The sequence below is a fragment of the Aythya marila genome, assembly GCF_965140915.1.
Source record: "Aythya marila genome assembly, chromosome: Z".
NCBI lineage: Eukaryota > Metazoa > Chordata > Aves > Anseriformes > Anatidae > Aythya > Aythya marila.
This window is the reverse complement of record NC_139080.1, coordinates 65,394,104-65,418,004: the sequence shown is the minus strand read 5'-3', so window position 1 is coordinate 65,418,004 and position 23,901 is coordinate 65,394,104. Positions and strand designations below refer to the sequence as shown.

General features: G+C 44.2%; 1 long non-coding RNA gene across 1 annotated transcript in view; it reads left to right on the top strand.

The window, feature by feature from the left end:
* The first annotated feature begins 10,942 nt into the window (after positions 1 to 10,942).
* LOC309889683 overlaps positions 10,943 to 23,901 on the top strand; it is a 28,712-nt gene continuing 15,753 nt past the window's right edge. The window contains exons 1-2 of the long non-coding RNA XR_014319286.1: positions 10,943 to 11,015; positions 23,138 to 23,211. This is a non-coding gene — a long non-coding RNA (uncharacterized lncRNA). The remainder of the gene's footprint in view (positions 11,016 to 23,137; positions 23,212 to 23,901) is intronic.

The following is a 23,901-nucleotide window of genomic DNA, read 5'->3' as shown; positions in this document are numbered from 1 at the left end:
TGCAAATTAATTTCCTACAATTTCATAACTTGTCAGGGAATAATGTGGGCACCCAATAGGATTTTGATGATGGGAGTTACTTGTTTTTTTTTTTTTTTTTCAGTTTTTCTAGCCTGTTTTTTGCTGTGTACAGCTTAACCTTCCATTCCATGAAAATAGTTAAGAGGCATCCTGAATATGATTCATGTGAGCTTTTTTAGATGCCAGCACCTTCCTACTTACTGCAGGGGAAGAGGAGGTAGTAGAGCTGTTGGAAGAGTTACTTAGTAGTTGGATACCTATAATTCAGTGATATGAATGTACTTACTTGGTTCACTCTTCGGAGTGATGTCATGTTTGGCCATACAGCTGCCGTACACCAAGATGAACGAATGCCCCAGACACCCTACTTAGGGGCTTTGGATAAGCACAGAATACTACTGGATAAAATGGAGCCAATTTAGAGATCAAAAAAAACTACAACTTGAAATAAGAAAAGCATCCACTTACAGAAATGAAATTCTGAGTTTCTTTCCACAGTTCTTATCTGTCACTTGGCAACACTCTGGTTTTTGAGCTAAAGTAATAAACTTAGCACTGTAGCTGACCTGAGCTGTGTTGTTTAAAGAAACAACCAAACCTCCAAAAATATCTGTCAGCCAGGAACAGCAGTACCTCTAACTGGGCCTCCCATCGTCTGTGTGTGCATGAAAAATCTAAATGCGAAGTGAGAAGAGACACATGTGCTGCAATTGCCTGTGCGCTGAAATAGAGCATAAGAAAGAGAAATCTGGTGTCAGTGGATGGGCTCAGGACGAATTTGTAATCTGCCATTTTGAGAACATGAAGATCATTGACTGTGGTCATGGCAGAAGCATGAGTTAAATAAAGATTTGTGAAGGACAAATATTCAATTCGAAAAAGCAAATATACAATGTGCTTGAAAGGTCTCAACCCTCACAAATCACCATTAAAATGACTCACCTATTTTTTTTTATTTTTTTTTTTTAATTTTGTGTGTGAGAGCAGTGAACAAAGGCTTGAAGGACAGTTTCAGTCTTAAGGGACACTGTGCAGGAAAAAAGATAAAAGCATGCCTGGTGATCTTGAGTTACTGGAGATTTGTGAAGTCCACCATAGCTATCTAATATCTAGGTGCAGCAGGGGATAAATCTGAACAACTGTGAAACGATCCGAAACAGGTTAAGGTGTAAATATTGTCAAATCCTGGAATAAATAAATTACCAGATGTGGAGAATGAGGATCTAAAAGTCACCTGCTTTCTGCTGGGTTTCAGTTTCTGTAGAGTGTATTCTTACACAGCACACATTAAAACAAATTACACAAGAAATTGTAGGGCAATAAGAGATTACTACATGAGATAGGATTGGGATGCCAGAAGACACTCAGGGTTTGTGGTTAAAGATATCTGCTAGGTAATCAATGTTGTGTCCCGGATAATTGGATAATTGCATACAGCTGGAAAGCCTGGGTGTTTTTGGTGAGAGCTGCACATGCTGCTTCTATGACTCCCCACTGTTCTGAGCACGCTGGGGCAGAAAGCAGTCGCCAACTTGATGCAAGCATGAAAAGTAGTGTCTGGAGGGTTTTATCCCTGGAGAAGGTGAACTCATGTATAAACTGCTGGTTTTATTGTTCCTAATTTGTAGTTTGTTTCCTACCTAGGGCCCCAAAGCCTACACGTGGTACACTCTGATGTCATTCCTATTAGAGAAATGCTGATTCTGTGATCTTCGGCTGGCTGAAGCGTGTGCTCTGTATATTTGTATCTTTAGTAGCTATAGAATCCAGGTGCCATAACTCCTTCTGTTTGGTTTATAATCCTCCAGGCAGATCCCCTTGGCATGGGTCTAAGTCAGGCTTCTGTCAATGAAGTATAAGCATTTCCCAGAAGAGCTGATCAGGGATTTTCCAACATCTTCAGAAAATATCAGTTGACCACAGCTTTCAACAGCAGCACAAAAGCTTTTAAATTACAGCCCTTGCCAGAAAAGGTCTTTGACTGCCCACTGGGAAATTTCTGGTCAAAAGGAGGCAGTGGAGTCATTTGCTAGTGAACCTCTCTGTGTCCTAGTAATGCTCTTATCTGTGAGCACCGTGGACGTAAAGAACAGCTTTTCATGTTCACTGTCTCCCAGAGATTGCAGAATAAGACCTCTCTCTGTATGTCCTGCAGATCTGTATCAAAGCCAGTTGATAGGGCATTTGAGAGCCCTGAATTTACAGTTTCATATTGCATGGCTCTCCTAATTTTTGAAGAATGATACCATTCTTCAAAATGAGTGAAAGACAAAACAAAGCTGGGAGCTTTGTTTTTTGTGCTTGTCTGATTGTTTTGTTTGTTGCGGGTATTTGGGATGGACAACACCCAGATATGTGCAGTGTTAGGATGTGACTCTTTCTGTCATCAGTAGGATGGTGGGCTATGCTTTGTCCTGTATTAATAAAGAAGCATTTTAGTAATATTTTATTTATTTCCCTTTCAGTCTCCAGGCTAGTTGGCACATACATTGGTGTACTAGGTTACAAATGAAGAAAATAACTATATTCGGTAAAGTTGGTGTATGAAGGAGATGGAGACAAGTTAAGGAAACAGTTTAGATCTAATGTTCACTTCACTGAGACTGTCATTCAGAAACCTTCTTGTAGCATCAAGCTGGCATAAGATCAATAACATGACAAAATATGATTGACAGCATAGCCGTAAAAAAAAAAAAAAATCCACTTATTTATAATAAAATGGCAACTGTCTCAAAATGTGTTGTCTGAGAGGCAATCCATTGCATGTTTTATCACCTACCATTACAACAATGTCAGAATACGGCCGTGCAACGCAGTTGAAAGTAAAAATGTCAGCACGTCATCTGCTCAGTATGAATTAATGTATTAGTGAATGGATCTCATGGCGCAATAACTTTTGTCTGCTTGTGGAATGAGATTCAGCTCCCTTGTACCACAGAAATATTCTTTTGCCTTTTAAAAACCTACTTGATGAAAATCTGACAGAATGGACTGTGAAAAAATATGGTCTCTGCATTCATAGTATCAAACTACTAAACTTAATTTTGTGCCATGAAGTAGTTTCTTAATGACATAGTGGGAATAATTTCTCAAATTATTGTGCATTTCCTATTGTAACATCAAAAATGTCTGACTGTACATCAGCTGTGACCAGGTGCAGCTTGTTACCTAACTGGATTTTGTGCAATCTTGTTTCATTGTTATAAATGAATTTTGAGGTACAAATACTAAGTTGCAAGTAAGTAGGTAATTGTGCATGAGGACCAAGTAATGTAGGTGAGCACTGGCTAACCTGCAGTTGTCATCCCCTGCTTCTGCACAGTATCACAGTTAAATCACCTCCTTGCATACACCAGACATTACCACTGTCTTTACTCATCTTTTCTTCATTATATTGACCAGTGAATGCATAACTTCGACCCAAGTATCAGAGACTGCAGCCAGGAGAAACAAGGTAGATCCTTAATATGCCACATAACCTCTTCAAAATAAAGAAGGGGTAGTACATAAACAGCATCCACCATCCAGCCCCCTAGTACACATTTATAAATGCCTTGCCAGCTTTCCAGATACTTCAGCTTTTGTACCATGGTCTGTTTTTGTCTAACATATATGGAGTGCTATAAATACCAGCTCAAGCCATCTGTTTCCTGAAGAGAACATTACTCTTTGTCTTTGACATCTGCACAGCCACTTCCTTTCCCACTCTAACTGCTAGGTGTTTTGGTATTGTGCTTACCAGCAAGCAGTGTAAGCAGGAAGGAAAGGATTTATTCTGGGTATATTTGGGAAACTGATAAGAAATCCAGAGGCTGTTAGAACACAGAGCTAGCTTTTATGTATCTCTTTTGTCAGAGTCAGTAGTACTGCTCCAAGAAAAGATGAAATAAAATCATCTGGGTCTGCAAGGGAAGCAAAGAGGCCTGGAATGAATTTAACCTGCTTCAAGTATAGATGTGAACGTAAATGTTGATGGTGTAGAGATTTCTGTTGTATCTCAAAAAACTGCAGTGTAGAGATCAAGTCACAGGTTTGGCAGTGACTATGGCCCTGCCGTGCTTATGTGTGTCTGTGCATGCATGCAGATAGATTAGATATCTATATGGAAGTGCTGTTAGTAGAATAAGACAATCTTTGCACTTTTTGTCACAGCTGTGGATATGGACAGCAAACTTTAAGAAATATATTTAATAAAGAAGCACATGTGAAACCCTAAGGAAGCAATGAAAACAGGTAATTTACTGGGGAAAATAAATACATAAATAAATTAATAATAAAAAGAGTGACGAAGGCAAAACAACTGTCTTCCAGGACATAACTAAAAGAGAGGTTGGGAATAAATTACCCCTCTTTGTTGCCCTACACATTGCCTGATATGTGTAGACCAAGCAGCAGTGAATATAGAAGTGTAATAAAGGGGAGAGAGGTCGTGTGTTAGTAAAACTTTCCACAAGTAATAATAGCACCATAATCAATAGTCTGGGGGAAGATGTGGGAGAGTCATAATTGGACGATTTTAAGAACAGGTGGGAGAAAAAACTGTCAGAAATGTGATGGGGCAGGCAGCCGAATTTCAATGACCTCCTGAGATCCCTTTCAAGCTGCTCTCTTTTAATGGGTCTGTGATTCATCTGTGGCAGAATCAGCCTAAGAGAGGAGAAAACTGTTGTGGTCGTTACAACTCGTGTCTTTTATAGCACTGTCAAGACAACCAGCAACTCTGCCAGAGGTCTGTGATACGGCATTTATTATCTGAGAGCATTGATCAAATAATATCCACATATGGGTTTGCTAAAGAATCTAATAGGTGGCATACATTTAGACTTCCTTGAAAATGTCTGTCTGAATTCTGGCAGCTTCTAAAATGTGTTTCTGGTCCATTAACAGATTGGATAAATTCCGTCTCTTCAGTGCAAGGTTGAACATTCGCTGGGTACCAGGTTTCTGAGCCATAAGAAAAGATTGTTTTCCAGCATCCTCAGGTTTTGCTGTACACACAGTAGTGGTGCAGGAGAAAAGAGGAGAGAGATCGCTCACTGAGAGTGGTTCATGTTTAGTGAAAGAGCCTCCAGCAGCAGCTAAAGTTGGCCCAGTTTTCTGCCATTGCCATAAATGCAAGTGTGGGATTGGAAAGTGGCAGAGCTGAGAGTGATCCTGGCCCTGTATGGTGCCCACTTCCTTTAGCTCCCGCCCCTGTTGCTGAAATGTGTATGCTGTCTCTCCCTTGCTAGATGTACCTATCAAAAGCCAAGCCAGAGATATCAAGAAGATAAATGTGGCTTCTACCAGCAGCAAAGGAAAAAGTTGCTTTTGCCATTCCGGTGAGAAAGGGTTGGGCTCTTGGCATGGAAAGGCCGCAGTGGCAAAGGGCCCTTGAAAAGCAGACTTGCTGCTGCTGCTGCCATGTTCTGGGTGGAAAAGAGGAGAGGTGAGCTGCTTCCTCAGCCACAGCTGCTGCCCTGAGCACTCCTGTCTCACCGCTAGCAATAGCCACTATCACTTCTGCTGTCCAGACACCTGCAATGGGAGCGAGGCCTGTGCAGAGGATGAGAGCTGCACTGACAGAGAAAGTGTATGCAAAACAGGCTGGTGGTGAGCCTCTCCCTCTGCTTCAGAGGAAAATGCCTGTGGGATGCTGTTGGGTAAGTCTGTTACAGGTACTGCCAGCTCCCTTGGGACCTTGTTTCGTGGTACATACTGTACCTCTCACTACCTGCTGCCGGAGTCGGGGCTGACTCGCTGGCATTGCTCAAGGACCCACTTGGCATTACACACGAGATTGCTGGCTGCACCTCTATCACTCCAGGCCCTTTATGTACCTGAACAAACCAGCCAAGTTCTTTTGTTTTCTGAAGCAGGATGCCTGGCAGTTCCCCTAGGAGAGATGATAAGCTTCACCTTGGGATGAAGATCTGTTCCCCAGGACAGCACCCGAGGCAGCTGCATTTGTAGAAAATACTTTCTCAAGTGCTTTATAAGGAGAATATGCTTCAGGCCACTCTTTTCAGATGATGTTTCAGTTCACAGTTGTACTTGAACTTTATTAAATCTTACCAGTAATAAGAAGTATCCTCAAAATACTTACCTAACATTTTCCATGTCAATGGTTTCATAAGAAAGCGTTTCTCAATGCATGGCGTTTAAATAAAGTTCAAGTGCTTCTGGGTGCAATGTTCTGACTGTTCCCAACTAAAGGGCACTCGGAAGTCTCAATCTCTTAAAAGTGTTTGTTTGGCATTTTCCCAGGCATCCCCTCCTAAGCTTCGTCTCAGAAGCTATTTTCCCAACGTACTCTGAAGTAGTTAGGAGACAGACAAACATATTTATGGGCAACACTAATTATCTGATGAAAAATTCACCATTTTCAGTAGAACTGTGCTTTCTTTGTGAATGTAATGGTGGTGAAAGTAGATACTATCAAGCATACGTCAAAGCTTTAAAAGACAACATGTACAAAGAAAACTCATAAAGCTGAGCAAATGCAGCAGCAGACATCACAGTAGAAGAAACAAGGAGCAAATCATTTTCATTCTGTAGGGGGAAAAAAAAAAAGAAAAGAAAAAGAAAAAGCATTCTCCTTCTTTTCATTTTATTATACTTTTACAACAAACATCGAAGATGCACATATTTCAGGCAACGTTAAATAGGCAGAACATCCATATGGAGATCAAATGCTTATGTGTGCTCCAATTTGTTTTGGAGTTTTATTTATAAAAGTCTGCTACTAGAAAACAAGTAATTCTCTTTCTTTAAATTTGATTTCTTCTGGTGCAAAAATTTGCCACAATTTGGGAGAGAAAAAAAAAAAATCCTCTATAATGAGGTGTTATTCATCACTTTCTAGCCCTTTTCAATAGAAAGAAAGGAAAGATTTCTGCTTCAACATAGGATTTTCAGGGGAGAAGTTGTGTGGTTGTGTGTGCTCAACAGATGTGTTGTCTGCTCTGAAAAGGCTTTAAAATAGGGACAGACCTTATCCAGCAGAGACTGAGGAGGAGAGAGCTTAGTGTTGATTGAAACCAAAGAAGCTATGGTACTTGGAGATCTCTGTTGCTCTCTCTTAGAGAAGTGCTGGGCTGTCAGGAGACCACTTCATGCTTCTCCTGTAACAGCACCTTTTGAAGCTGCTGGAAGTCACCATCTCTTGGGCAGGTAAGTCAGACACGGGAACAGAACAAATTTATTCTGGGAGCAGAGAGCACAAGCATCCAGGAACAGGGGAACTCCACTTCTGACAGGGAGAGATTTTTGCTCCTCCATCCTTGTCCCACAGATGGATAGGTTGGTAGGAAGGTGGGCATTCTTTCATGTGTATATACAAATGTGTATATACCAAAAGAATTTAACATGTTGCATAGGTCTAAGACACAACTTGGCAGTTACCTGTTAAACTAATGGGTGTTCTCTGGCATTTTGTGCTCTTTATATATATTTGTGTAGTAAAGCTTGTGTCAGTCAGCTGCTGCGCATTCAGAGTGATGGCACCTTCAAAGCAGTGAAGGTGTGCTGTGCAAGACACCGGTGAGCTGTACAGGAAATATTTCAGATGAAAGCCTTCTTAGGAGTCAGAATTTTCCTGATGGTATATTTAGGTCTTGATTCAATATCAGTTTTGAAAGAATTTACTTACAAACTTCTTAAAAGTTAAGTTCAAACTACATTTAAAACTCAGAAATCACAAAATCATGTCAGTGGTATGAGCACCCAGTTATCCTTAGTGCATTCATTTCTCTTTCCAGGCACTTTTTGCGTGCCTCTTCCAGGGCAGCCAGGTCCAGGATTCAGAGCATAGCTCTCACATGGTCTCCAGCTCCTGTCACTATGGTGTTACGGGAGCATCTCTCAGCAACCTGCTGACAAAATGGTTACTGCAGGGGCTGAGCTGTCAGCACGTCATGCTTGCAGGCGAGAAGGCAGGCACCGTTTGCATTCGGCCACGCGCTTTTTAATCTGCAAACGAGCTGTGTCCCGCGTGTAAAGCGCAGGTAGCAGCGAAACTGCAGCTGCAGTCGGCGGTCGGGGATGCTCCGGGCCGTGCAGCCGCCAGGCGGAGATAGAGCAGGGCTCGGCACGACGCTGGGGACCTTGCCTCAAGGCAGGGGGAAACTGTTGCTACTAAAAAAGGCACGTCTGCATTAATATGTAGTTGCCCCGATACCTTTTTATCTAATAACAACATAAATTCTGGGGGACAGAGGACTGCATGTTCCCTTTTATAACCATGATTCTCGCAATTAGTGTGTGCTACTGCACAGCTGGGGAGACAGCAGGGATCACCTCCAGGGCCTGACGCCTCCCCAGCTGTGAGACCTGCCTGTGAATGATGGACTCAAACCTTCCCTGCCAAAATAACCAGCCAAAATAACGATTTAGTGGTCCACAGTGGCAATGACTGCTGGAGGAAAAAAAAAATAAAAATAATCTGGCATTATTAATCTAAAAAACATGGTGTTGCTCCAGGCAATAGACCTACAGATCTCAGAGGTGTCGTAATTACCTGGACGAGATGGGTTCACACAGCTACCAAAGCTAATCAGCATCCTCTGCTCTCAGGAAGCGAGATTTGCTAACTGCCTAGCTGGCTGAATGTCTCTGCTCTGGTTTCTATCACACCTTATTGATTGGAAAGGAAAAATTGGCAGCTTATTGATTTGCGAGTAGCTGGGCTGTCAGACTCTGTTTTTCACTGCAAGTCCACTCTGACATCTCTCAGAGCAGAACCATCCCTTAATGGCCATGATAACGTGGAGGCTCAAGTGCTCTGTGCTACAAAACACACGCAGAAAGTCTGTCATTTCTCAAGTGTGCCTGCCCATGATTGTGGGAGGAAAAGACTGCTTTGTGCTCACTTTAAATTAGCAGGTGCAGTACAGTTTTCAGCTATTCAAACACAGAGATACGAAGATTTCTTCAAAATACGGGGGAGAAAGACAGCTCTCACGGCACTCAGATGTTCTCCAAGGTAACAAAAATCATTCAATCAGGAATTTTGTTCTATTAAGAAAAGTGTCTTTGTGTACGGCTCTGGCTTTGACTCATTTTGGCTATTGCAACTCCTTTAGTTTGAGCTTGGAAAAAGTGTTCCATATGCTGGTTTTATGAACCATTTATTTTGCAGCATTGAAGTGAATGCCATTTCTGGATCATTCAAGCCAACGGGATTACCTGGTTATTAATTGGTTGGGTTTGGTTTTCATGGAAGTTTTTCATGTTTAAGAATAAGCCTACACAACAGGCACATAGTATTCTTTTGTTACTTTATTTCTCTCAGATTCCAAGTTTCTAAGATTATTTCTAATAAATTTTCTGTTTCTGATTCTAATAAAAATAAAAGAAATAAAAATATTTCTAATATTATTTCTTATGTAGCTAAGCTTCTGCTAGTTTTTACATGGATTCTACTTAGCAGGTAAGGAGAAGCAGCTGTATGTGTTTTTTCAGGAAGTTCACGTATTCATCTCAATATGATGTGAGCTGGATGTTTGTGTGTCAGCATTAGCTTAATGTGCTTTAGGAAATCTCTGCGTTAGAGCAAACAGGAAGTTAAACTGAGGACAAAAAGTTTCTGAAGAAGGAAAAAGCTTAATGTTATACCTCTTTTGAACATCCATTCCAAGATTTCTTTAGAAAATATACATTACTCTTGCTTTTACTTTTTTGTTGTTGTTGTTATTTTGCTCTCTTATTTAGTCATTTACACTGTACCCATCCTGAAGAAATTTAGCCATCTGTACTATGTCATATGAGCCAAATACTCCTTCAAATGAAGTCCATGGGAATTTTGTCATTAATTTTCAGCAACACTGGGAATTTTTCCCAGTGTTCTGCAATTAAGTAATGCCTTTCATTTCCAGAGACCCTCAGCACTTCCCACTTGCTGCAGACCTGCCCCCAGGGTCCCCACTCCTTCAGGGAGCTCATTTCCAACTATGGGCTTCAGGCTGTCGTTCAGCCCCCAGGGTGTTGGGTGCGCATATATTTAATGTTTTTATATCAAAAGCAGTTTTGCAAGGGTGCTTGTGTCTGCATATGCTCGGGCAGGCTGTGAGCTTTGACCAGCAGAGGCTGGTCTGCAGTGACGGAGGCACTGAGATCTTTGGGAGTCAGGGAGACAGCTGAGATCCGAAGAAGCAGTTCAATGCTTTCTCATCATCTGCAAAAACATTTTCTCGGCAGGTTGGCGTAGCCTGCTGGGGGTGTGCGTGTGTCTGTCTCACAGCTCCCTGCTGCTGGAGAGGCTGTTTCTTCTCCAGACTTTCAGGCAACTTCAGTGAGGAAAGACCTCTGGCAGCATGAAGGTGGAATACACAAGCCCTTCCTACGAGAGGCCAACTTCAGAGAATTATTTTTCTTTCTTTCTTTCCTTATTTAGTCTTTTGATTTGAAAGCTAATATACATTCTGATACAAACTGCTAATAACCCCTCTTAGGTCTGCATGGATCGTGTTGGAGCCTGTGCCGCCACAGCCACTGATTGCTGTGCAAACTCCTCTGTACCTTCCTCTGTGCTCTTTCTCCTTTCCCCAAATTATGGAGGGAAGGAAGGGTTAAATCCATGTCCTCACAGAGGAGTAATAGTTCTTCCCAACAGACAAGTCACAAGCAAACTATTTAATTGTAAATGTCTCGCTGAAGGATTGGTACACGAGTGAGACATGACTTCATCCTTTAACCCACATGCTTCACTGGTCTAGGGAACCCTGGTGGGCTTGGCCCATTTTAGTCATAGTTGTCATGGGAGATCCTTAATGACTTAGTAAGGTAGCTTAAAAAATCTCCATACAGAATCCAGCATATGGTATATTTATTGGCAAATGCTAATCCCCCTAGGAACGAGTTCTGTAGTAACAAATGATGAATTATGTGGCTTCATAAGCACTCATGTCATCAAATGCACCATTGACCTTTTTACATTTTCAGGGGGATTTTCTGCTCTGCGCAGTTTCTCTGGTTTGGAAGTGAAGCAGTTTAACAATGTGTCCTGAAGGAAACAGGTAATCAATAATTTCATTTTTGGTTACCGTAAAAGGTAAATGAGACCCATATATTTGTTGGGCAAGTAAGCAATCCAGGGGTTAGTGAAGCTGAAGCAGGAGCTAACAAAGAACACAAATGCTCGCAGTACAGGAACACAAAGTAGAATTCCTTGTTGGGGGAAAGAAGTATGAGTAGGTCAAATATATCTCGCAATGACAAAGAGAAAAATGTTTATTTTAAGCATGCTTTTTGGGCAAGAAGCAGAGCTGGGAAAGCACCTAACTCCAGTGAATAAATCTGTTATGAATTTTAGCAGAAGATGCTTATACGGTAGCCTGCTGTTAGCAACCAGGAGGGTGGACCCCGTTCAGATTAATCTGGTAGGTGATCAGAAACAGTTGCCTGGATCCTATGAATAAAATTTTGGTCCTGGGCTTGTTAAGACATGGGAAATCTAAGATCTCTCTTGGGAATGGGAGAAGGGCTTTGTGCAGTAACCAGACAGAGAAATGGAGCAGAGAGCAGGATGCAGGCATGCCTGCCAGTCCTCCTAGCTGGACACTAACCTGGCTTCAAGATGTCATTGAACCACTTATTCAGCAAAGCAGTAAGGCAGCTGCCGGTCCAGAGCACCATCCCCAGCAGAGAGGTCTTCTCAAATGAGTGTTTTAAGGTCTGTTAGCAAAGATCAGATCTCAGTACCCGTCTGTAATGCAGACAGACCTGCGCGCACAGTGCACAGTCTGTGCTGGTCAGGCACCCACACACAGTGGTGCAGGCAGAGCTGGGACAAAGAAAGCCTTATTTTTTCTCGTTGACCCTTATAGGTGTTAAATTCAAAGCTACACCCTGCGTGGAGCCAGCTGACAACTTTGAGCTGTTCAGTCCTTGCCTTAATCACCGCCACAGCCTGCTGTGCCCAGGGCTGTTTCTGAAGGCTGGTGCCAGAGCTGGTGCCAGGTCAGGAAGCCCAGCTGGGGGAAACCAAGCCGGGGCTTCACAGACTGCCTCCGCTGCCAAGTGAAACTGAGGCACCCATGGCTGCTGGGTGAAGCATTTATTTCTGTGCTGGTCTCTCCCTGCACACCATGTAGCAGCTGAGATGGACTAAGACGAGGTGGTGGTGCCAGGTTTGTGCTGCCCAGCTGTGGGTGGGCAGATAGCTGTGGGTACCACCTCTTCTCCTTGTGCCCAAGACTGTGAAAGGCAAGCGAGTAAACAATGGGTTATCTTGGTTGTACTTGTGAGGTTGATGTGAGCAGAGTCTTGCAAAACAGCTCATATTTATTTGCCATGTGTTGCACCGGCACACCAAGTGCCTCTAAAACCAGTGCTAGGGATCAGTGACTAGCCAGAGGGAATGGGTGAGCTCTCATGGATTGCCACCCACATTTCTTCATGTTGCCATGTTTTCTATGGGGCTTTCAGTCCATGGCCTGACTAAGCTGGGCCATACATCACTGCAGAAGCTGAGCAGGCGACGGTGAGCTAAAAGTGCCACTTTCATTCCAGTCATGAAAACTGCCCATGACCACAATGAGGGTGCCTCTCCATCACACATCAGGCTGCCCATTCGTGCCCACAGCAGAGCTGACCCTCTTCTCTCCTGTCCCTGCTGATCACCTTTTTGATCCTCATGTCCCAAGGTGTATAAACACCTTCTCAGCACCACAGAAACCTCTCTTGAGGTCCCACTCGCCCTAGAAGTATGAGGCAAACCACTCCAGACCAGTGCAGGCACACTGAAAAACAGTAATTTAAGCAGACTGAATTGCTCAGGGCTTGGGCTGCCAAGGGAATTTTTGGGCCCTGAGAACGTTTATACGCCTCGGGCCTGAGACGTTTTCTCCATCCCATCATGACTAATGGTCCTAATTGATCGGAACTGCCAAGCCCAGCTGCCAAGCAGAATATTTTTACAATCCTGGGTCTATTTATTCACTGACAAATACAAAACTCAGTGTCAGAAAGGAAAGTGCAAAGCAGAACTGCAGGAAAAGAAACACATCTGCAGAGAGGGCCATGAAAGAGTGGAGGCCGTCACAGCGCGATGGGGTGGGACCGGCTGAGAACCTGGTGCCACCACGGGTAGGCTCCCCCAGGGCTTCAGGCAGCATGTGGGACATGATTTCAGAAGTGGTCCTAATCTGAAACATCCACTGGCCTCTGCTGGAGATAGATGAAACATTTGCCTGTCTGATTTTAGTCCATTTCTGGGACAAGTGCCACCCAAATATGTCACTTGCACCAAAGTGCATCAAGACAAAGAACCAAAGCTATTACAAAATGACAAAGAAGCTCAGTAAGAACAGATTGTTTTTACTGTTCATGACTGGGAAAGAAAATACTTAAAATAAAAATAAAAATAAAAATAAAAAAAAAAAAAATAAAAATAAATCGCTCTGAGACAGGACTGCAACTTGTTCAGGGAGGCAGAGGAGAAGGTGGGTTTCCTGGTTTGACCTCTTCTGTTTGCTGGACTCACCAGCGCACCTCCGCTTGCCAGAGGAATCACCTTGGAGTGATTAGGTACACTAGCACACGAGAGCCAAGCTCGTCCAAACTGAAATATCTTTTCTCTCCCTGTGCTGCCTGCAAAGGGCAAGAGCACAGTGATGACGGTGGAGATGGGTGCCCCAGCTCATGCATGAAATAGGTGACCAGGTCTTTTAAGTGATCCTCCATAAGCAGAACTGCTGAAGTCATTTGTCACCCTAGGGCTGGGACAATGGCTCTTGAGTTTTGCCCTTCTGTCTGCCTCCGGATGTGAAAATTGATTCCGTACAGACTGCATGGCACCTTGGCTTCCCGCTAACAGCATGAATTAGGGCTTGCCCACACAGGCTGGGGCGAGGGGCTGCCCACACACAGTACGCCCTGCCACTGTCCCCATCCTGGCACCGCTGAGAGCAGCAAGCCGGGGGCAGAAAATCGCCACTTGTCCCCTGTGAGGGGACACGAAGCTGTGGCACGGCCCGGCAGCAGCGGGCAAGGTGGAAAAAAGGCGTTTTTAGGGTGGTCGCATCGCCCCTGGGGGAGAGGGGCGGCCAAACCTTCTCGGCATCCCTGCAGCAGGAGGGATGCTGGGCTTTAATGTTCCCCCAAAAAACAAACACGGCTGAGCCCAAGTGCGCCGGCGGCTGCCGAAAAAGCCTGTTTTTCTCAGGAAACTCGTTTCCTGTAGAAGAGCAGCAGAGGGGGCTCTTGCCTTGCCGTGCGGCACCGGCGCTGCCGGAGGGGAGGGAGGAAACCAGGACCCTGTTGCCTCTCGGGGAATGAGAGCCTGAATTTAATTAATGCCCAGCAGCGGCTCTAGGGAGGGTGGGCAGCACTGTCTTTTGCTGTTACCTGCTCCAGACCCCTTTTCCTGCGAGGGGCAACCCGAGAAAACGCTCTTCCCCCTCACCACCCAGTGCAGGTCCGGGTGTTTGCACCCCCCTCGCTGAGGCACCAGCGTGGGCATGGGTGTTTTGGGCATGGGCAGGCTTCTAAAGAAAAGAGAAATCTGGTCAGAGCACATTGTTACCTTCATTTTCAGGAGAATCAGCCACAAAGCATGGCATGCTCTCAGTATTATTTGACTTTCTGTGGAAGTAACTGTGAGCAGCACACATTTGCACCTCTCATGAGGCAGCAGCCACAGTCCGCAAAGTGAGAATTTTCCAGCTTATTTTCCCGGTGTATCAAGTGCACTGTATGAAACTCATTACAAGTATGGAATGAGTTTTCACTAAGAAGGCTTCAGTTTTGAGTCACATATAGGATTAAAGAACAGATTGTGAAGAACTGATGTAGCACTCACCCATCATCAGATTTTGTCTTATCTCTGTGCCTGAGCCAACGACGCAGCACGGATGGTGATGGGGTAGTGCACAGAAATGCTCATGATGGAACCTGCTTGTGAGACCCTGTGTAAAGTCGCAAAGTGTAACTGTGTTGGCAGCTATCGCTGCAGAAAGGTTTGTTTCAGTAAATACTGTTTCCTGAGGGCTCATGTTCTCTACAGGAGTAAGAGTGAAGAATTGTCATGTATGATTCACATTTATTCCAACAGTGTTTGTTAAGCAAGAATCATGTACCTCAGCATAAAAGACAACCAATCTATGCTGCACCAGCCTACAATTTAGAATCATAGAATATCCTGAGTTGGAAGGGACCCTTAAGGATCATCAAGTCCAACTCTTGACACCGCACAGGTCTACCCAAAAGTTCAGACCATGTGCCTAAGTTCACAGTCCAATCTCTTCTTAAATTCAGACAGGCTCGGTGCAGTGACCACTTCCCTGGGGAGCCTGTTCCAGTGTGCAACCACCCTCTCTGTGAAGAACCCCCTCCTGACGTCCAGCCTAAATTTCCCCTGCCTCAGCTTAACCCCGTTCCCGCAGGTCCTGTCACTAGTGTTAATGGAGAAAAGGTCTCCTGCCTCTTGACAACCCCTTACGAGGAAGTTGTAGACTGTGATGAGGTCTCCCCTCAGCCTCCTCTTCTCCAGGCTGAACAGGCCCAGTGACCTCAGCCGTTCCTCGTACGTCTTCCCCTCCAGGCCTTTCACCATCTTCGTAGCCCTCCTCTGGACACTTTCCAACAGTTTCATGTCCTTTTTATACTGTGGTGCCCAGAACTGCACACAGTACTCGAGGTGAGGCCGCACCAGCGCAGAGTAGAGCGGGACAATCACCTCCCTTGACCTACTAGCGATGCCGTGCTTGATGCACCCCAGGATACGATTGGCCCTCCTGGCTGCCAGGGCACACTGCTGGCTCATATTCAACTTGCTGTCTACCACGACCCCCAGATCCCTCTCTTCTAGGCTGCTCTCCAGCGTCTCATCGCCCAGTCTGTACGTGCAGCCAGGGTTTCCCCGTCCCAGGTGCAGGACCCGGCACTTGCTCTTATTGAACTTCATGCGGTTGGTGATCGCCCAGCTCTCCAACCTATCCAGATCCCTCTGCAAGGCCTTTCCACCCTCATTCGAGTCCACAACTCCTCCAAGTTTGGTGTCATCAGCAAACTTCCTCAAAATACCTTCTATTCCTACATCCAGATCGTTTATAAAAATATTGAAAAGTACCGGCCCTAAAATGGAGCCTTGAGGGACCCCACTGGTGACCGCCCGCCAGCCTGACGCAGCTCCATTTACCATAACCCTTTGGGCCCTGCCCGTTAGCCAATTGCTCACCCATCGTATGATGTTTTTATTTAGCTGTATGGTGGACATTTTGTCCAGTAGGATCCTATGGGAAACCGTGTCAAAAGCCTTGCTGAAGTCCGAAAAAATCACATCAGCTGGTTTCCCTTGGTCCACCATACGGGTGATCTTATCATAAAAGGAAATCAGGTTAGTTAGGCAGGACCTACCCTTCACAAACCCATGCTGGCTGGGACCAATGACTGCTTTGTCCCCCAGGTGCGCCTCAATAAGTCCGAGAACCAACTTCTCCATGATTTTACCAGGCACTGACGTGAGACTGACAGGCCTGTAATTGCTAGGGTCTTCTTTCTGACCCTTCTTGAAAATTGGCACAACATATGCCAGCTTCCAGTCTACCGGGACCTCTCCAAATTCCCAGGATCGTTGAAAAATAATTGATAGAGGTTCCGCGATGACATCCGCCAGCTCTTTCAGCACCCGGGGATGAATCCCATCCGGACCCATGGACTTGTAGGGATCCAGGTGGAGTAGCAAATCCCGCACACCTTCAGGGTCAGTTGGGAGTTTGTCATCCCCACCGTCCCGGTCCTCCAGCTCAGGGCACCCTGGGTCCCAAAGCCCATCATCGGCATTGAAGACAGAGGCAAAGAAGGTGTTAAGCGTCTCTGCTTTGCCTACGTCATCGTCTGTGAGGAGACCTTCCCTATCAAGGAGCGGCCCTATGTATTCTTTAGTTCTCCTTTTTCCATTTACATATCTAAAAAAAAACTTTTTATTTTCTCTCACAGACACAGCCAGCTTCAACTCTAGCTGTGCTTTGGCCACTCGAACTTTCTCCCTACAAACACGAACAGCATCCCTGTATTCTTTCCATGACACCTGTCCCTCCTTCCAGTAGCGAAACACTCTCTGTTTCCGCCTAATCTCCATTAGAACATTCCTGGTCAGCCACGCCGGCCTCCTGCCCCGCCTGCCTGACTTGCGATATTTTGGAATCGCCTTATCTTGTGCTTCTAGGAGGCATCGCTTAAAGAGTGACCAGCACTGGTGGACATCGAGGCCTTCAAGAGCAGTTTCCCAGGGGACCTTACTGACTAGTTCCCTGAGCAGCCTGAAGTCCGCTTTCCCCATATCTAGGGATGAGGTTTTGGTGGCACTTTTCCTTCTGTCACCATAAATTTTGAACTCAACCACTTCATGGTCGCTATGACCGAGGCGGCCACCAGTCACCACATCTCCCACCAGACCCTCTCTGTTTTCTAGCAACAGGTCTAGGAGGGCACCTTTCCTAGTTGGCTCCGTTAGCACCTGCACCAAGAAGTTATCATCTAGGTGCTTCATGAACCTCCTGGACTTGCTCGTGTCAGCCGTGTGGCACTCCCAGTTAACGTCCGGCAAGTTGAAGTCCCCCATAAGGACAAGGGGAGTTAATCTCGAGGCCTCTCTTAGTTCTGTAAAGAATAATTTATCGGCGCTATCGTCCTGGCCAGGCGGTCTGTAATAGACTCCCACAACGACATCCCCTTTATTCGTTCGTCCCTTGATCCTTACCCAGAGGCTCTCAACTTTGCCATCGCCGACCTGAAGTTCCACACAGTCCAGCCCCTGCTTCACATACATCGCCATCCCACCACCTCACCTACCCTGCCTGTCCCTCCTGAAGAGCCTGTAGCCATCTATCGCAACACCCCAGTCACAGGACTCATCCCACCAGGTTTCGCTTATGCCGATGATGTCGTAGTTGCGGGACTGGGCCAGGACTTCTAGCTCATCCATTTTATTCCTCATACTGTGTGCGTTCGTGTAGAAGCACTTCAGGTGCGTCTCCTTACACTCAGCACCTTGTGGATCTGACCAAAGGACCCCACTGGCACACAGCCCCTCTGATTCTAGCGTACCATCCCTTAGGTCTTCACCGGCGCGCCTGGTTTTAGCCCCTTCCCCCTTCGACTCTAGTTTAATTTAGGCAGAAGACAGAAACAGAAGGAAAAAGAACAGTACAATAAAAATACACTTTTTTAGAATCACAGAAGGGCTGAGGCTGGCAGGGACCTTGAGAGGCACTGCTCTAGCCCCTGGTCCAGCAGGGCCATCAAGAGCAGGGTGCCCAGGACTGTGTCTAGGCAGATTTTGGAGGTCCCCAAGGGAGGGAGGCTCAAAAACAATTCTGGGCAGCCTGTGCCAGTGTTTCTCACCTGCACAGCAAAACAGCACTCCTGGTGTTCAGAGAGAGCCTCCTGTGTCCAGTCTGTGTCCAGTGCCTCTTGTCCTGGCATTGGGCACTCCTGAGAAGAGCCTGGCTCCATCCTTTGCCCTCCCTTCAGGTATTTATACACATTGGTAAGACTACCCTGTGCCTTCTCTTCTCCAGGCTGAACAGCTCCTACTCTCAGCCTTTCCTCACAGAAGAGATTCTCCAGTCCCTTCATCGTATCCATGGTCCTTCCCCTGGGCTCTCCCCAGGATGTCCATGCTCCTGTCATATTAGGGAGGCGAGAACTGGACCCAGCACTTCTGGTGTAGCCTCAACGGAGTTGAGTAGAGGGGCAGGATCACTTCTCTCTGCCTGATGGCAACTCTGCTCCTAATACAGCCCAGGTTACCATTGTCCTTCTTGGGGAAAGGGCATGTTGCTGTCTCATTTTCACCTTGACGTCCACGAGGATGCCAGGTCCTTTCCTGCAGAGCTGCTTTCCTGCTGGCTCCCCCTCCACCTACACTGTTTTTTCCTCCCAAAGTGCAGGATGCTGTATGTCCCCTTGATGATCTGCATGAGATTCCCGTCAGCCAATTTCTCCAGCCTGTTGAGGTCATTTTGGATGGCAGCACCGCTCTCTGGCATATCAGCCACACCTCCTAGTTTTGTGTCATCAGCAATGTTGCTGAGGGTGCAGTCTGTCTCATTGTCCGGGTTGTTAATGGAGATGTTAAACAGGATTTGAGCTGGTACTGGACCCCTGGGGTACACTGTTACTGGTTCCAACTAGACTTTATGCCACCCTCTGACCCTCTGGGCCATTCATACAGTTCTCAGCCCATCTCAGTGAGACATAGAATCACTGAATCGTTAAGGTTGGAAGCGACCTCCAAGATCAACTGGTCCAATCATCACCCTACCACCACTGTCACCCACTAAACCATGTCCCTAAGCACCACGTCCAGCCTTTCCTTGAACACTCCCAAGGACAGTGACTCCACCACTTCCTTGGCAACCTGTTCCAATGCCTGACTGCTCTTTTCTGACAGGCCCGTAGTTCCCCAGGTCCTCCCTACAACCCTTCTTATAGATGGGTGTCTCATTAGCAAGTCTGCAGTCATCTGGGATCTCTCTGGATGACCATGACTGATGACAGATGATGGAGAGCAGCCCAGCAATCACATACACCAACTCCTTCAGAACCTTCTGGTGGATCCCATTTGGCATCATGGACTTGTGACTGTCCAGATGGAGCAGCAGGTCTCTGTTTCCACCTGAACTGTGGGGGGTTTCTTCTGCTCCCCATCCACGACTTCCATGTTGGGAGGCCGAGTACCCTGAGGATAAGTGGTCTGGTTAGTAAAGACAGATGTAAAGAAGGCGTTAAGAACCTCAGCCTTTCCCTTATCTTCAGTAGTCATGTTCCCCCCTGCGTCCAGTAAAGGATGGAGATTCTCCTTGCCCCTCTTCTTATTGTTAAGAAGGAGGGTATTTGTAAAATGTTATTTGTAAAAACATTTTTTGTTATCTTTTACCGTAGCAGCCAGGTTAAGCTCGTGCTCAACAGCTTGTCTATGAGGACCTTAAGGAAGAAAATGAAATGTTTGAGTCCTCAAATGGGCATTTTTTATGATGATCTGACAAGAATTTGTGTAGAAATTGTAAAGTACATCACCATTTATATATATATATATATGTGTGTGTATATAGATATATTTAAGTGTCTGGACAGGAAGACAGACTGAGGGGGGAATAAAGAGATTAGAGCACTAAATTATACTCTAATTTTAATACTGATTTAGAGTTTTTATGCATAAAGGAGAACATAATTTTCCTTCATGTTGTTTTTAAAAAATAGTCAAGAGGAAACATGTACAAAAGGTGTGGAAAATGGGCAACAATTTGATAATTTGAAATAAAAGCAACCTGTCATTTCTACAGCTAAGCAGCATATATGGCTCTGTGAAGGCTTCACAGGGTAGCACCAAGCTGGGCTTGCCTGGGACCAAACATCAGGCCAGTGTGAGGGCACTTGCACACCTCCGTGATCTTGTGCAACCCCAACGCCGGCTGAGAGCCTTGAAGCTGTCTGATGTCCATGCCTGCACATGGGTAGCCAAAAGCATGAAAAGGCTGGTGCTTGGGCTAGCAGTTATCATCCAGTGATGCTACAGCACTGAGCACATTTCTATGGACCTTCGGTAAGCTTTCACCACAAGCAGTCGCTGCTTCCATCAGCTGGGCAAGGATGCACGGCTGCTCCTGGCTTCCTGCTGAGCAGGGGCAGAATAGTTACACAGCTCTCACCACCTCGAAGCATCATATCATTACTGTGCCTCCTCCCTGTTCATGTCTCAGCGCCGTGCTGAGGTGTTCCTCCCACCACATTCGCATGGGACAATGGGCTGGAGGTGCTAGGTCCCTGTTATAGTGCACATCTACCTGGAGATCCAAGTCTGCCTTGGTGTTCACTGTGTCACCTCTATCTTTGTGCATTAGTGCTGCTGCTTCTTGCTGGATCTTGGTTTTACAAGAAGTCTTCTGACAATAATAATAGGAATAATATTTGAGTATAAATAATGTGCAGTAATAATTATTCCTGGGGACCTGGTCCTCCACATTAACTCAGAAAACCATCCCTTACTGGCTTGCATTACACTGCTGAGGTGCTGCTAACCTGATACTACTTCTTGTACATCTTGACTAAAAAGTTAACATTTGATTTGGAAACAGGACATTTTTTATTTTAAATGGAATAGAAAAAAATTGATTTTAAGCCCTAATTGCATACATGTCAAATAACACGTCACATTTAAAGGCTGTCATGGGAGCCAAACAGTGTAATTGTATATGGACAGTGTTATCTAATTTACCCTGGTTTGTATGATTTAGTGGCATGTTTTGCTGTGGGCTGCATTATTTAGTTGTTTGATAATCTCTTTTTACTTTCTATTGTGATTTATGAGATGGAATTTCTGTTTGTTTTATATCAGTGTGTTATTTTGTCAATCACAATATCTTTGTGCAACAGTGATGTACCCCAAAAAAATGACACTGGAGAACAACCCATAGAGTGTATGTAATGTGTGTTTTAAGCATTATTTATGGAGAAACATATCAGAGGAACCAATTTGGAAAGCAACGGTTGGTTATATGTAAAGAACAAATGCTGCAATCAGCACTCTGTGGGTTTGCTTGCATATGTTTGTGGATCTGTACAGTTGTCTACATGATTAATGAGCACAAAATGAAAATTTCTTTTTTCCTTTTGAGCCTTTGTACTTTTCCCTTCTCTCTCCTGATGGTGGAGTCATATCCTCTGTCTTTGCTGCACCGCATTTCCTCCTCACCTTCCCAGCCGTATTGGGACTGAGCACAGGGACAGTGTGGCTGTCACATTTCCCCACCAGCAGATGCAGACTGGGGGAACTTGGAAATTTTTGTGGGATTTGGACACTTTGGGCTGGTGCAAGAAAAAGGGGATGGCACACATGCTGAGTGGTCAAGGCACTGTGAATACATGACAAAGGCTGAGTGTAGAAAAATATCTTTATCGTGGTTCTTAATATCTCCTAGTGAGATGAGGGAGCAGTACTCCGATCGATCTCTTTCTACATTGTTATCAGATTTAGCATTTCATGGTATGCATAATTTTAAAAGCTCTTTAATGACTGTTAAATTAGGTTTTTATCTGGGAAAAACACTAAAAGAAAGCACTTACTGAAATAAAGTATAATAAAATAAAATATACTTTAGACCTGTGAAATATATGGTTTACTATGAACTCTCCCTATTTCTGCTGAAACAGACAGCCATTCATATAATCATCCCGAGTCCCCAGCTGTTGTATGATGATGGATGCAGTACATGCAGGCAGCCTTCCCGTGTTCTTACAGAGGCATAAACACTCTGCCAAATTGGTGCTGTTCAGTTTTGTACCTCTGACTTCACAGTTCTGTTCCTGGCAACAGAAAAAATCAAATTGGCTTCTCTACAAGACAAAAATTCACCCACTATATTAATTTATGAGCTGAAGTCTTCAGTCTCTAATTATGACCTCAAGTACTTAGTATAAATATGATCTGTGTAACATACAGATATGTCAGCATGATGTAATTGGGAATTTGCATTAATATAAAGAAAATAAATATAAAGGAAAAATGAAATTACCTCTCCTGACAGGGAGCAAGTACATGAGTCTGAAATAACTTGGGAAGCTGGGGCCGGTTTGCTGATTTCAAAGAGCTTTGAGGGGCATGCAGACCGTTTAGTGCAGCTTTGGTATAAGGTGTGCTTATACCTTTAATGCACTTTACATACTTGTTGGGGAGAAAAAGTGAACCTATTTTTAGAAACAAACTTTGCCAGAGAAAAGGGAGCATGAGAAAGTGCAGCTCCCACCTTAGCTGTGAACTGGTATTTCCGGGTTAAGAGACCAGCAGCCCCATGTCCCATGTGCAGTCCCTACGCACAACTATAGTTTTACTTTTTTTTTTTTTTTTTTTTTTTTTTTTTTTTTTTTCCCCTGCCTTTATCTCTGCTTTTACACACTCACTGGGTGTGAGGTATTTGGCCAGAAGATGATGAGCTATTTCCTCAGAACAAGAAAACCTCACAGGTCTGGGTGACTTCAAAATTTTCAAAGCAAAGATGGAAAGACGGAAAATGAAATAACTTAATTCTTTAACATCAGAAAGGCTGCTCAGAAAAATCCAGGAGTATTCTTACTTTATTGTTACTGTTATTGTTGTTGTTATTATTATTGTTATTATTGTTATTATTATTTCTAGGCACCCAAAGAGCATTTCCAAGGAAGATATAAGACAAACAGGATTCTAATTTAGATGGAGGAAATAAGAAACAGGTATGGTATTTTGTTATCTTTCTGCCAAAAAGTAAAAATTCAAAAAATTAACTGCAGAGGCAGCATTCACAGTGTGTATAAACCAAAGGCTTTCCTTTCATCTATTACTAATCCCTTATTTATCTCTCCTGCTGTACAGGCATTGTTAACAAAGATACAAATGGAGCAGAGACACGCAGGCACTCTAAGGGAGTTAAATTCCAATATTTCAAGTCCAAAATGCAGAACACCTTCTACTGAAAACAACATTATTTAATTATTAATACACATCACATTTAATTATTAAGATCTATAAAACATTTTCACAGTAGTTAATAGCTCCCATATGTACATTTGTAGATTATTGAAATGTTTCTTTTTTTTTTTTTTTTTCTTTCCTTTTTTTTTTTTTTCTTTTTTTTTTTGACTATGTTATATATGGGAGATTTTTAAAGATAATGTAATAATCACCTTTGATCTATACCAAAGTACTAAATTCTCATTATTTTTTAGGAATAAAATATAGGAAAGTAATTAAACCTCCATTTTTTCATGTATCTTTTATGAGAGCTATTGAGTTAAAATATTTACCTTTTGCTAGAAAAATACTTCTTGTGAAAGAAAAACAGAAGTTGGTCCCTAAATGATATTTCAGTCCTTTTCTGAAAGTTAGTCCAAAATGAAAGTAGGTGGAAATAGTGTAAATTATTG